Genomic DNA, 13,568 nt, shown 5'->3' with positions numbered 1-13,568 from the left:
CATTTTAAGCTCCAATTTGACTGTAATTTATATATATTAACCATCATGTTGATATTGTATAAACAGATAACAGACTGGCCTGAATTCAAAGAGATAGCTACTCAATTAAAAGAGAAGCCTTTTAAGCTTGAAGTAGGACCTACTGGTGCAATCAAGAGAATTGGCTACTTGAAATGGGTCGTGAAGTCTGTTGTGCATGAGTAAGTGTTAGCTATTTCGCTTTTTGGCTTCTGGCATGAACATGTTTTTTAAAAAGGGACTTCTTTGTTATTTTGAATGTGTTCCTGCTGGACACCTTTTGAGACATTTCTATGCTAAGCAGCCATATCATAAGCCTAAGTGTTTCGACGTTGTTATGTACTTTTGAACTATTTTAGATTTGCTTAAGTGCTGTCTTTTGAACCTTACTAAGTAGCTGCAGCTTGCTTATATGTACCTTGGCTTATTATTGCTGTATTTGCTTCCATGCATTATGAATGATTACTGTCATTATTGATTGTATCTAAGTTTGCATTTCTGTTTGGATAATTACTTTATGGCCAAGCTCCAATAACAATAAATGGTTTAAACAAATAATAAAAAAATAGCCTGTTCTGCTAGGCTTTGAAAAGGAGAGGCAAAAAATAACACATAGTTACATGCCATCTTGTGAACCTGATCATCTACTTCTTATAAGTAAAGCAATTATATTTGACAAGTACTAATCCCCAATTCATAAATAGTCAGTAGCATTAGTAGCAAATCACTTTATTTTTCATTGATAATATTTTCTAAACAAGATCATACTAAGATACATATCAACTTTTAACATAAAGAACACTAGGCAAATTATTTAGGAAAGCTTGATAACCTTTTTAACCGCGTAGGCGATACATTACATACTAAAGAGAACTATGGCTAATAAAAGTACCCCCACCTTAATATGGGCCATCATGTGAGGCATCACTCCCACCTGAGTATGATGGGCTAGAATGGTGATGAATTTCAGATCCAGGAATGAGAAGTTGAGCATTGAAGGTGCTGGTTTCTCCCTGAGTTTTTTGTGTTGCTTCATTTTCAGCAACATTAATAGAACTCCTTTTCTTAGAACTAGGCTGCTTATCTTCAGGTTCACCAAAACAAAGTGCAGCAATAATGGCTTCTAGCTCTCCTACCTTCTGTTCAAGATACCCAACGCGTTCTTCCACCATTTCCAGACTGATTTGCTTGGCTGCCTGGCATTGACTCCTACCATCAGACTTCTCTTTACCTTTGCTTGCCATAGAAACAAAGTGAATTCTAGCACAGATAAGTAGAATTTTAAATAATGAATGCTTGTGGAGTATGAGGATTATAGCACTTTACTCTGCTATTATATAGAGTAAGTGAGCTACAGCTTCTTACCTTGAGATTATTTAAAAGGTGCTTTGAATAGCTCTGCAATTGGTTCAATATTACAAGCCTCTTCCAAATATTTAATGGATAATAGATTGTACTCTTCAAGTGCATAACTTATATTGCTATGTAGTCTATTATACACATGTAGCATTTCATTGTCACACTTATTTAGCTATGTTACTTTAATTTAATGAAATAAGCAAATTAATACATAGCATTAAGCCACATTGTCAACTTCAAATGAAAATAAAAATTGCCTGCCAACTCTAAAACAGCATAATATGTCATACAGACACTTAAAATTACTAATACAGAGATCTAAGTTGAATTATGATAATCATACTATTCTTATTTTGCTCTTAAAGCTTAAACATTTGAATTTCCTTTCATGGTTCAAACTAGGACTAGCTCTACATCAAACACGGGAGGATTTCCTTTTCGATAAATAATCAATGCACCTTCTTCATTGTGAACATTATATCGAGCAACAAATTCCTTAACACCACTGATTATTTCACATTTAGTAATGAGCCCACCCTTCTTTGTAGCTTTCAAGTTAGCATCAATCTGTTCATCGAAATTCTGTAGGATTACCTTAGTTGACTCATCAAATTCACTCAACCAATTGTTTGCAAACTCAACAGGGACATTCTGCAATCAGTAAAATGGCAACAGATAAGATAATTTTGTCAAGGAAAAAAACTAAAACAGACAATAAACATTTCAGTATAAGTACTACTTATAGTAAATTAAAGAAACATACAATTGCTCCTTTTTTAAGATAAGCAGCAGTAAAGATAAATTTAAAATGTGGCTCAGGACAGCTCCGTGCAAGATCATCGATCCATTCATTTGTCTCGATCATTTTTGCAGATTTGCCATGGTAAGCAGGTGTGCGGCCACGTCTCTTGCTAGACCCACCTTTGCTACTATCACTTGCAAGTCCTGATGCTTTCTTACTTCCTTGTGGTCTAACAATCTGTATGATAAAAGAACTTTCCCCTATATATGTAAATTTTAGCCCATCTCCATTATTTATCCTATTTTCTTCAACAAATTCTGCCCAACCATCTGTTAATACAATCATCCAGCCATTTTCATCCTCTTCATGTGTCATGGTAGTTTCCCAAACCCTACCATACTTTTGCAGTTGCAAATCAACTCCTTTAGGGCCATCATTTAGTACATTCTTAAAATCATCAGGAATGCGCTGTAGATGAACACACAATTTCAATATGCCATTTCAATGTGTAAGTAATAAGCACATAAAAGTAAACCAACAAATTTATTTGAAAAGATTACAAAAAATAACTACATCTATTAACAAACACAATAGCAATGTTAAGCCATTAATTATAAATACCATACCAGCTTATCTCTGTGATGATCCTCATAGCAAATAGTAAATGTCATTGCAAAATTTGCCATTGAAATTTTTTCACAAGACACTAAAATACATGTATATTATTAGCTTGTAGCCCTAATTTAGGAGTTGATTTATGCAATATCAGATACTGCAATATATGTAGCAAAACCAATGCAGCAAATTGATTGCATATTAATGGCAATTAAATATTATTAAACCAAAAAGGGACTTGAACAGGCCTGATTTACAGAAACTGAATCAGAGCTTAATTTCAAGATTCCTTTCTAATAGTCATTCTTGCAATAATTATAGGTCAAGCACATTCAAAGACTCATAATGTTCTACATAATGCCAAAAAATTGTTAATTTCTTTATACATCAATGTAGCTTTTCAATGTAATAGATATCTGTTTGCTGATTTATGTATACATACTTCAGATAACAGCATATGACACTACTTGTATACATTGAATTGCAGCATATATAATAAGAAAAACTTTAATTTGATAGTAATATAATATAAACCTTATATAAATTTGGATAGGTTATTCAAGTGTGTAACAATAATATAAATCTTAAACCTTATATACAAACCTTACACTTAAAGAATTGCACATAACTTTAATATGTTGGGAGTTATCTAAACAACCTTTTTTCCAAGGTAATATCCAATGTGTATTGTAGTGCTTTCATGCATAATCAAGACTATTGTGTGACATGATAGGACAACCAGCTTTGCTATGATAGTAGTGTATACAGCTGTTAGATAGTTGACATGCTGTAATTTACCCATTAGACAATGAGCTGCTCTAACTGAACTTTATATTTATATAAGAATGCTATTTATGTAAGGAAGACATATTATTTCCTTAAACTCTTTTTTTCAAATGGCAGAAAAACATGTATCTTTAGTTTGTAAGAATGCTTCTACTTGCCACAAACGCAAGACAGAAGCTAATCTTCAAGAACTTTTACATAGAGAAGTTCATTTAGAGGGTCAATTATCAAATGCAAAGATCACTTGCTTGAATGTTAAGAAAAGTATTGTAAATCTAGAGATGCAATTGCATGAGGTAAAAAAACAGATTTCTGAAATGAGAATGACTGAAATAGTGAAGAAGATTAAGCAAGATATTCAGAGTGATTATGATAATTCTGCATCATTGGTTGAACCAAGTCAAACTCCAATTTGCACAACAGAAGTGACTGAAGGAGCTAATCTAGCTACCACTGATGCATTTCAAGCAACAGCCATGCACAGTGAAGATTCAGCATTGTGTCAAGATAAGAATCCAGGAGATCGTGAAAAAGTAAGCATTGATTATTGGTTTTGGTAACAATTCAAATTAGTACAGAGTAAGTATGTGATAAGAAATGATCAATTATGTAACCTTATGTTGTAATGAGTATTTTATTAGAAAACCATGTAATGAACTATAAGTTCAGTACCTTTAAATTATTGTTACATTTTGGCAGTTAGTTATATTATGATTGTAATCAATTATTATTGTACTGTCATTAGCCACATTTCTATCCATTGGCTCTTTTCTTAATTGAAGAATAGGCTGCTACATATATTATTTGGAATATCATTCTAAGAATAAAAACAAGGAATTCATATAAAATTTTCAAAATATTAAATATTAAGCCCTTGAAATGTGCTGATATCTTCAAGTATTAGGACATGTGTTTTGACTAATGTTGACTGATTTATAATTTAGTTAAACTACCAACATTTCAACATGATTTAGTACATTAGACTACTAAAAGGAGACTCTTATTATGCAAAAGTCACTATCAAGTTGAAACTTCAATGAGTTTCTATTTGTATTTCATACATAAATAAATAAATGTCACTAAGGAAGTTGGAAGTTTAAAAAATCATGTTCTTTTTTGCAAACAATCTGGTTTGACAAAATTGAGTGCAAATTAGACATTCGAATTTACCTTCGTTTATGTACATACATGGCATGTTTTTATGTGATAATTTCATTCTAATTATTTCGATTCTCTTAACAAAATAGATTTTTTTAGCATAATATGAATGGACATAGTAAGTTAGCAATCTAATGAGCCTAATTACACTTAATCTAAAATGCTACCAACATTACATGCCTTTTTTTATCTAATTATTTAATTTAGACAAGCCAGCACCAAACACTAAACTAACTTAAACAAGAACAAACAAAAAATAGCTCAATCAAAATGCATCAACTATTTAGAACATAGTAATTCATTAGCAAATTCTAACCAAAATATTCATACATCTTAAAAGACTAAACACCCTAACCAAAAGATTTATAAGTAAAAAGAGACCAATTCATAAAGCAACATTGCATTTTTGATAATATAATTGTAATTGGCTAAAAGGTCTCTAATTTGCTAACTACTTAAATTAAGATAAATTGATTACAAACTTCAATCAGAATCAAAGCCATATGCATCATCATCAGTTCCAAAACCCTCAGGAGAGTGATAGTGGTAGGGAACGCCAAGATCCTCTTCTGATTGAAGATCCCAAGGATCCTCTTCACTCTCTTCATTCTGCTGCTGCTCACTTTCTTCCTCTGTGTCTTCTTCCTCATCGTCATCATGACCTCCCTGCTGCGGCTCTTGTTGCCCCTGTTGCATCACATTAACATTGTTTCCACCAACTGCATTCTGTTCTTGAACTTGCTCGGCCTGCACAACCACTGTTGAAGATATGACCTGTTTCTCTACTAATTCTTCATCACTAATATCCATATCTGCTTCCCCACCTTCCACGCCATCACAATTACCCTCAATTTGCTTACTACACTCACCCTTACTCTTAGATGACATTCCTATGAACTCTTCAATTTTCCTCACCTTAGATGGTTTCTCATCGGAATCACTACCAATTTCAATAGGACAGTCAAAAGAACTCCCGATTTAAGAAATCTTACCTTTGTTTCTATTTTGTCGGGCAACTTCATCGCACTTAGCGATTTGACCATCGATGTCTTTCATCTCCTTTGTGAGCATATCAAGCTTCTTTGTTGCTTCTAAACGCACTTCATCATAAGCCAAATACTCCCCATGAGTTTATCTTTCATTTTCACGAGGAAATTTCGATACCAATCATCAAATATATTATCATCATCACTTTCAGCCATGGAGAATAGTAAATTTGCAGTGGAGAGTGGAGAAATGAAAGAAGTGCAGCTGAAGGGAAATGAAAAGGTGTTTGTGTTGCAGAAAAATGTGGATTTGATGTACTTATTTGCAAATCCAACCGTCAATTTTATGGTGTCTTTTCGAGTGTATTTCATAGCATGCAAAAAAGCAAGAATTGTATTGTTTCGCCTAATGCACGTAAAAAGAATGCCTTTACAATTGACAAAAATAAATGTCATATTCTTGGTATACAAAACAATTACATGAACATTTTCTAAAAATATAAATTATATTTCTTTAGTATTTATGTAATGTCAAATAGATTAAATTACGATCAAGTTTCTAAAATGATAAATGTTAAATGAAAGAGAAGAAATATTAAAGACTTCTGAGCAATTAGAAAAAGTGTAAAAAGGATAAAGAGGGTAAAAAGGAAGAGAAATGTTTAGCAAGAATAAAAAATAAAAAAAAAAAAAAAATGGCAGAGGCAAATCTGAACTAGCACTTTTTATAAGGAAAATGCTAAAAGTAAAACTTCCTCCCCCAATATTCGACTTAATATATCCTTATTATAATGTTTTTTTGTAAATGCTTTCCTCCCTTTTTTGCCGTCTTTAATTTATGTTTGCTTTTTTATTTGCTTAATAATTACAATATAAATGTCCTTTTATGGATAATTAATTCTTTTCAACTAATTTCAACTCTTTCTTCTAATTTCCTAACAATGTAGCTTAGCATTGTTTTAGTTCATTTATCATCTCATTCTTACTAAGTAAATATCTTGCAACCATTAGTATAGGAAATCATATTATTAAATAAAAACATAAAAGCCTTACATAAAGGCATGTAATGTGTTGATGTATTAGATCTAATCTAACCTTCTTAGCTAAATTGGATGTATATTGGTTTATTCATGGGCTTACCTAAAAGTGTTATAATTGGGCCTATAGTATTATATATGCATATAACAAAGTTGTTGGGCTATAACCATTCTTTTACTAAACACATTCATGAGTAGCATAACATCATGAACAAATAAAAATGATACAATTTTTTATACGTCTATAATTTATATATATTATCAATGAATAATATTATTAGTTTATGTCAATCCAATTTAATGATACTTTATATAATAATGCAACAATTTATAACATACAATTTTAAACAACATAGGCTAATTAACTTACATATATATCATACTAATAATTTATATCATGTACGTTTAACAAAAAATGAAACTAATTATCTTATTTGTACATTTTACTTAAGGTTTTCGTTATAATCTTTACAATTCGGTGCGTGCGCATCGCGCGCCGTGCATTTGCACTAGTAGCAAAAAAATAAATAAAATTTGAAAGTGGATTGTACTGTATATTCTTTTCAGGTACCCGCAAATACCGCCAAAACATTAAAGTACCTGAACAGCGTAACTAGCCGTTACATTTTTCTTCATCCTCAATCTTTACTCCCTCAAATTCTTTGTTTTTGTTTTCATTTTACTATTCATCTCCTCAAATACCCAACTTTCCATATTTCTTCGTAATTTTGGTTCATAGCAATAAAATCTCTTTCAAATTGGGTAAGTTTCAAATTTCTGTTCACATTTCCTTTTATGAATTCTGGGTTTTGTTGGAATTTTTTATCCAATTTTAGTAACTTACTTTTTTATTCAACATTTGTAATCTGGGTTTCCTTTTTTCTTTGATTTTGTTGTCTAATTTATGTTTGATTTTTTGGGTTTTTGATGATTTCTTGAAATGAGTGTAGTTCTTAGATTAGAAACACCCAAAATTAGTAATTTAGCTGTAATCGTTAATCTGAAGTTTGATTAGATTGATTTTTTAACCCAGTTGTATATGTAAGAGTCTTGTTTAATTTCTGTTAAACCCAATTCTTGGAATTGCCATCAAAGTGTTTGATAAAATGCCTGAACTATTTGAGCAGTGGATTTTGAAATTGGGTGTTGAAAATGGGAGAGCCCAAGACTCCATTGTCCAAGATCCTAACAACCACATCATCATGTACTCCCGGGGGAACGAAAGTTCGAGAGGAGAAGATAATGGTAATGGTTCGAGTTCGGCCGCTGAGCTCGAGGGAACAAGCAATGTATGATTTGATTGCATTGGAATGCCCAGATGAGGAGACAGTAGTGTTCAAGAATCCCAATGATGAGAGGCCTTGTTCCTCCTTTACCTTTGGTAATTTCATAGTTTAATTGAATAAAGGGTATGATGCAAGTTTTTAGAATGTGAAGCTTAATAAATCATGGCTGTTTTGTGTACCAGATAAAGTTTTTAGTCCAACCTGTGTGACCGCGAGGGTTTATGAAGGAGGGGCAAAGGATGTGGCCTTATCAGCTCTTACTGGGATTAATGGTGATTATATGCTTGATTCATAATGATATCTTTATCCTGAATAAGTTTAGTAGATGTTGTTTGTTGATTTAGTGAAAATTTCCTTTCTTTCAGCAACAATTTTCGCATATGGGCAGACTAGTAGTGGTAAAACATTTACTATGAGAGGAATCACTGAATATGCAGTTGAGGACATATATCAGTATATGCAGAATGTAAGCTTTAACTACTTTTGACTGTTCCTGTTATATCATTGGGTATGTGGCATATGTATGCTGGATGTTATAGTTACTTTTAATTACTTAATTTCATGTGAAAATTCAATGACTGCAATGGATGATATTACAGCAGAGCTTGTAGTATGTGTTACTGTAATCTGGTTTTGAAGGGTGGTTTTGATACTTTATACTATTCTTGCAGCATCCTGAAAGAAACTTTTCTGTGAAAATGTCTGCTTTGGAGATCTACAATGAGACTGTAGTTGATCTTTTGAATCGTAGTTCTGGTCCACTTAGACTTTTGGATGATCCTGAGGTACTGGTTGCCACATACTCCTTACCTGATATGTTTTAGATTTGTTTCTTTCATTTGTTTGAAATAGCAATCTATCTGTTGCAGAAAGGAACTATTGTTGAAAAGCAAGTTGAAGAAGTTGTAAAGGATAGTCAGCATTTGAAGCATTTAATTGGCATCTGTGAAGGTAGCTTTCTTAAAATTCCATCTCTCGATACTTGAACAATTATATGCTAGGAATCTAATCGGAGATATTAGGCACTATTTCATGTCATATATGAGATTATGTGAGCCACCCTTTGATTTATTGTTGTTTGCTGGATGCATAATGATGTAATTATGCTTTACAAGTGTTTCTTTTTCTCTTAAGATATTATAATTAATAATTTAAAAAAAAAAAAAAAAAAAATTGGTTGTTAGCTTCTGAGGCTTACCAAACAGGTCTTAGATTAAGGTATAAAATTTCTTGCTTATTTGAACAAACTTATTGGAGTTTAATTGCTCCAGCATATGTTTTGCTCTAATTTTGCAGCTCAAAGGCAAGTAGGGGAGACAGCCTTGAATGATAAAAGTTCAAGATCACATCAGATAGTGCGACTGGTATTGCACCTGCTTTATTGTACTTCGTTCCTAACAAATCAACAAAGCTGAATTTCTAGCTTGAATTTAAAATACCTATCATACTTTTAGGATATGATAGTTGTTGATTTGATTAAGATGTTTGCCATTGTCTATATTTTTTTTTCAATTTAGACCATTGAGAGCCGCCTCAAGGAAAATGCAGGCCGTCTGAAGTCTTTCATAGCAAGCCTGGTACATGCCTCCTACTCTCTTCTGGTCTTGGTTGTTGCAGCTGAAAGATACTTATTGCAAAAAACCAAAATTTTCAGAATCTTGTCGACCTCGCTGGTAGTGAACGTGCCTCTCAAACTAAAAGTGCTGGTTTAAGGTTGAGAGAAGGAAGTCATATAAACCGCAGCTTGTTGACACTCACCCAGGTTATCCGAAAACTGGGGTTAGTATTTGTAATTGCTGGCAATCAGGCTGTAGTCTATCACATTAAACAAATGCATCTTAAAATTTTTATTGAAGAACTGATTTTTAGTCTGCTAATTTGCTTTGCTCTCTTGCATCCATTTCAGCAGTGGAAAAAAAACAGGTCATATACCATACAGAGAATCAAAGCTTACCCGAATATTGCAATCTTCACTTGGAGGAAACGCACGAACTGCAATAATATGTACCTTAAGTCCTGCATTGAGTCATGTAGAACAATCACGCAATACACTGTTATTTGCAACAAGTGCAAAGGAGGTTACAAACACTACTAGGGTGAATGTGGTAAGATAGTCTATACAGACAATCTTTTGACATTGTTTAATATCATGTATGTTGGTTATTTTGTAATGCAGTTGATATTATGCATAGGTTTCATGGTCCTCTATGCTTTATGATCTGAATGTCTTTACCTAATGTCTTTATCTAATAAACAAGCAATATTCTCTGATCAGGTTGTTACGGACCAGCAGTTGGTTAAGCATTTACAACAGGAAGTTTCTAGATTGGAAGCTGAGCTCAAAAGTCCAGAACCTTCTTCTTCATCAGCAGCTTTAAAGGCACTTCTGATTGAGAAAAACGTAAAAATCCAGAAGGTATGTTTCTTAGCTCGTGAAAAACTTGACACACTGGGATTAATTTTGCTCAAACAGAACCATTTCAGCCTTTTTTCTGTGTTGAAAATCTTGAAATTAAAGGTTTACTCTGCTGCTGTTTTAAGCAGAAGTCAGAATTTTGAAACACAAACCCAACCTTATTTGATCCCCACCTCTAAAAAATGCAAGAGTGAGAGAGAATGAAAATTAGCTTTAATATATTGACTGACTAAAGCCTTGTTATCATGTATAGTTGGAGAGGGAAATGGGAGAGCTTAAGCGGCAAAGAGATCTTGCACAGTCTCAACTTGAACTGGAAAGAACACGCAAGGAAAAGAAGGTAAACGAAGTATTTTGACACTCCATTTCCAGTGCTTTCCAGTTGTAATATTCTTCTTTTTGCTCATCCCTCTTTCCTATTTTAGGAATCAAGCCACTCCAGCCCATCTCATCAAGTGAGAAAGTGCCTCGCTTATCCATCAGACACAATTTCAAGCAAATTTACATCTGAAACCCAGGAAAGATATAAGGCTGGTAGGCAGTCAATGCTTAGGCAATCAGTTACTTCCACTGATCCTTCTCTCTTAGTGCAAGAAATCCGGAAGCTTGAACTTCTGCAAAGACGACTAGGTGATGAAGCAAATAAAGCTCTTGACATACTTCAAAAAGAAGTTGCGTGTAACAGACTGGGGACACAAGATGCTGCTGAAAATGTTGCAAAGCTACTTTCTGAGATCAAAAACATGCAAGTTATTAATTCCATATCCGAAGACATCATGGTAAAGGACAAAGCTGACCTGAAAGAGGAAATCATCCGGTTGAACTCGCAGGGGCAGACAATTGAATCTTTAGAAAAGAAGCTTGAGAATGTCTAGAACTCTGTGGACAGGTTGGTATATACTTTGGGAAATAATGAGGATACCCCAGATACAAAGACACAATCTAAAAGGAAAAAGGGTATCCCATTTAACCTAACCAACAGTCCAAACATGTCAAACTTTATAAGGGCTCCATGTTCTCCTCTTTCTTCTTCTCGGAGAGTAATGGATGAGATAGGTAACACTATGTCAGATAGCCAAAGTGCTTTGCCAACTAATGATAGTCTGCCGAATTCCTGCAAAAGCACCCCTCTTAAAGGTGACCAAGTTGGTTATTCTCATTCCTCTAGGGAGAATACTCCTGCAAGGCAGAAATCAAACTCTGTTAATGTGAAGAAAATGAAGAAAATGTTCAATAATACACTTGAAGAGACTGCACGTAACATCAGGTCATATGTTACTGAGTTAAAGGAAAGAGTTGCTAAGCTTCAGTATCAAAAGCAGCTTCTGGTTTGTCAGGTAAGAATTCTGATTGATCTATTCAACTGCTTCATGGATTTTTATTCTTTTATTGACACTTGTTGTATGGATGTATACTTATTATGTGATCTCAAGAATGATAATGTTCTGCTTTGCTTGCTGTGGGTTATCCACTTCATATCATGTCATGCCCTTTAGCTTAGTTGCTACTATACAAATAAAACTACATCTCCAATCACCATTGGAAGTCCTTGATATTATAGAGTATATTGGCTACACATTTGTTTTATGGTCCTAGATAGGAAGTCAGAGGAGAGGTTTTCTTATTGTCTGAGTAATTTATACCTTAAATAGGACACTCGTTTACAGTGATCTTACATCGCTCTATCCAATGAATGTTTAATATGCTGCTAGTAGGCTTATGAATATGTTAAATCTTTTGTAATCTTTGTCCTTAAATTCTAACACATCTTTTGTTATCCGTTTGTTGATAACTAGGTGCTGGATCTGGAGGCTGGTGAAGCAAAAACCAGTTCACATGGTGAAGCTGACCAATCTCCTCTTTCTTGGCTGTCAATGTTTGAGGAACAAAGAAAGCAGATAGTCATGTTATGGCATCTGTGCCATGTCTCACTGGTACACCGCACCCAGTTTTTCCTGTTATTTAGAGGTGATCCTGCTGATCAGATATACATGGAAGTTGAGCTGCGAAGATTAACATGGTTAGAACAGCATTTGTCAGATCTTGGAAATGCTAGCCCTGCTCTCTTAAGTGATGAACCAGCCTCCTATGTTTCGTCAAGGTACTGTCTCAGTTTGTCAGTTATTTAGTATTGTATATAAGCTGCTTAGACGTTTTCCATGATAACTTATAATGGGTGTGTGAACTATTTGCAGCATTAAGGCCCTTAAACAAGAGAGGGAAAACCTAGCAAAGAGGGTTAGTTCAAGGCTAACACCAGACGAAAGGGAAGCTCTCTACAGAAAGTGGGATATCCCACCAGAAGGCAAGCAAAGGCGGAGGTTGCAGTTAGTCAACAAGTTGTGGACTGACCCTCACAGCTTGCAGCACGTGCAAGAAAGTGCAGAGATTGTAGCAAAGCTTGTTGGGTTTTGCGAATCCGGTGAGCAACTTAAAAGGGAGATGTTTGAACTTAATTTCAAGTCACCTTGTGATAAGAAAACATGGATGGGCTGGAACTTGATATCGAACCTGTTGCATCTGTAAATACTTGATCTGATTTAACCTTCTGTAAATATTTGTGTAAAGTTTGTGCTGTCTAACTAACCTTAGAATGTAATAACAAGATTTATGCAGTCTACTAATCTTAGAAACTAGTGGGTTCACCTTTGGAACACCCTGCAGAGCTCTTGTGTACTAAAGTGCCTTCTGGAAAACCTTCTTACTGCACAATTTTGATGGTTTAATTCCAGCACATTTTTGTGGCCTGATATTCCGATAGCGTATCTAAGTGACACTTGAAAGGCCTAACTCCTAAGCAATAATAGATAATGTGGAAGCATTAAATCTTCATTTGATTGACATTAATGAGAGTGAAGGGCATTACTTGGTAATCACAATCTTCTTTGTTTTCTGTTTTTATTCCCTCCATTCCTTTGTTGTTTCATACAAAAAAGAGCATCTTCTTCTGAATCTTCTCATCCCAAAATTGACATATTATCAGGAAAATTAGGTATGGTTATATCCTTTCAGGATATATTTTCATATACTCTGATATTGTCAGATTTAGTTTCCTAATTTTCCAAGATGTTGCCTTTTTCTAGAATTCTAATTGTCTTTGACTACCTAGGATATACAGAATTGAAGATTATGATATTTCAAAAGATCAATGTTATGAGAAGATTA

At 33.9% G+C, this 13,568-nt stretch overlaps 1 pseudogene across 1 annotated transcript; it reads left to right on the top strand.

The window, feature by feature from the left end:
- Positions 1-7,803: 7,803 nt before the first annotated feature.
- Positions 7,804-12,997, top strand: LOC145611140 (kinesin-like protein KIN-7B; annotated as a pseudogene). Its single transcript, XR_014106334.1, has 14 exons — positions 7,804-8,082; positions 8,170-8,259; positions 8,353-8,453; positions 8,659-8,772; positions 8,857-8,938; positions 9,284-9,351; positions 9,505-9,564; positions 9,642-9,766; positions 9,894-10,092; positions 10,263-10,403; positions 10,657-10,743; positions 10,829-11,740; positions 12,200-12,504; positions 12,599-12,997. The product of XR_014106334.1 is annotated as a kinesin-like protein KIN-7B (transcript).
- Positions 12,998-13,568: the final 571 nt, after the last annotated feature.

The sequence above is a fragment of the Chenopodium album genome, chromosome 24 (assembly GCF_948465745.1).
Source record: "Chenopodium album chromosome 24, dcCheAlbu1.1, whole genome shotgun sequence".
NCBI classification, from domain to species: Eukaryota; Viridiplantae; Streptophyta; class Magnoliopsida; order Caryophyllales; family Amaranthaceae; genus Chenopodium; species Chenopodium album.
This window is presented reverse-complemented; position numbering and strand designations above follow the sequence as displayed.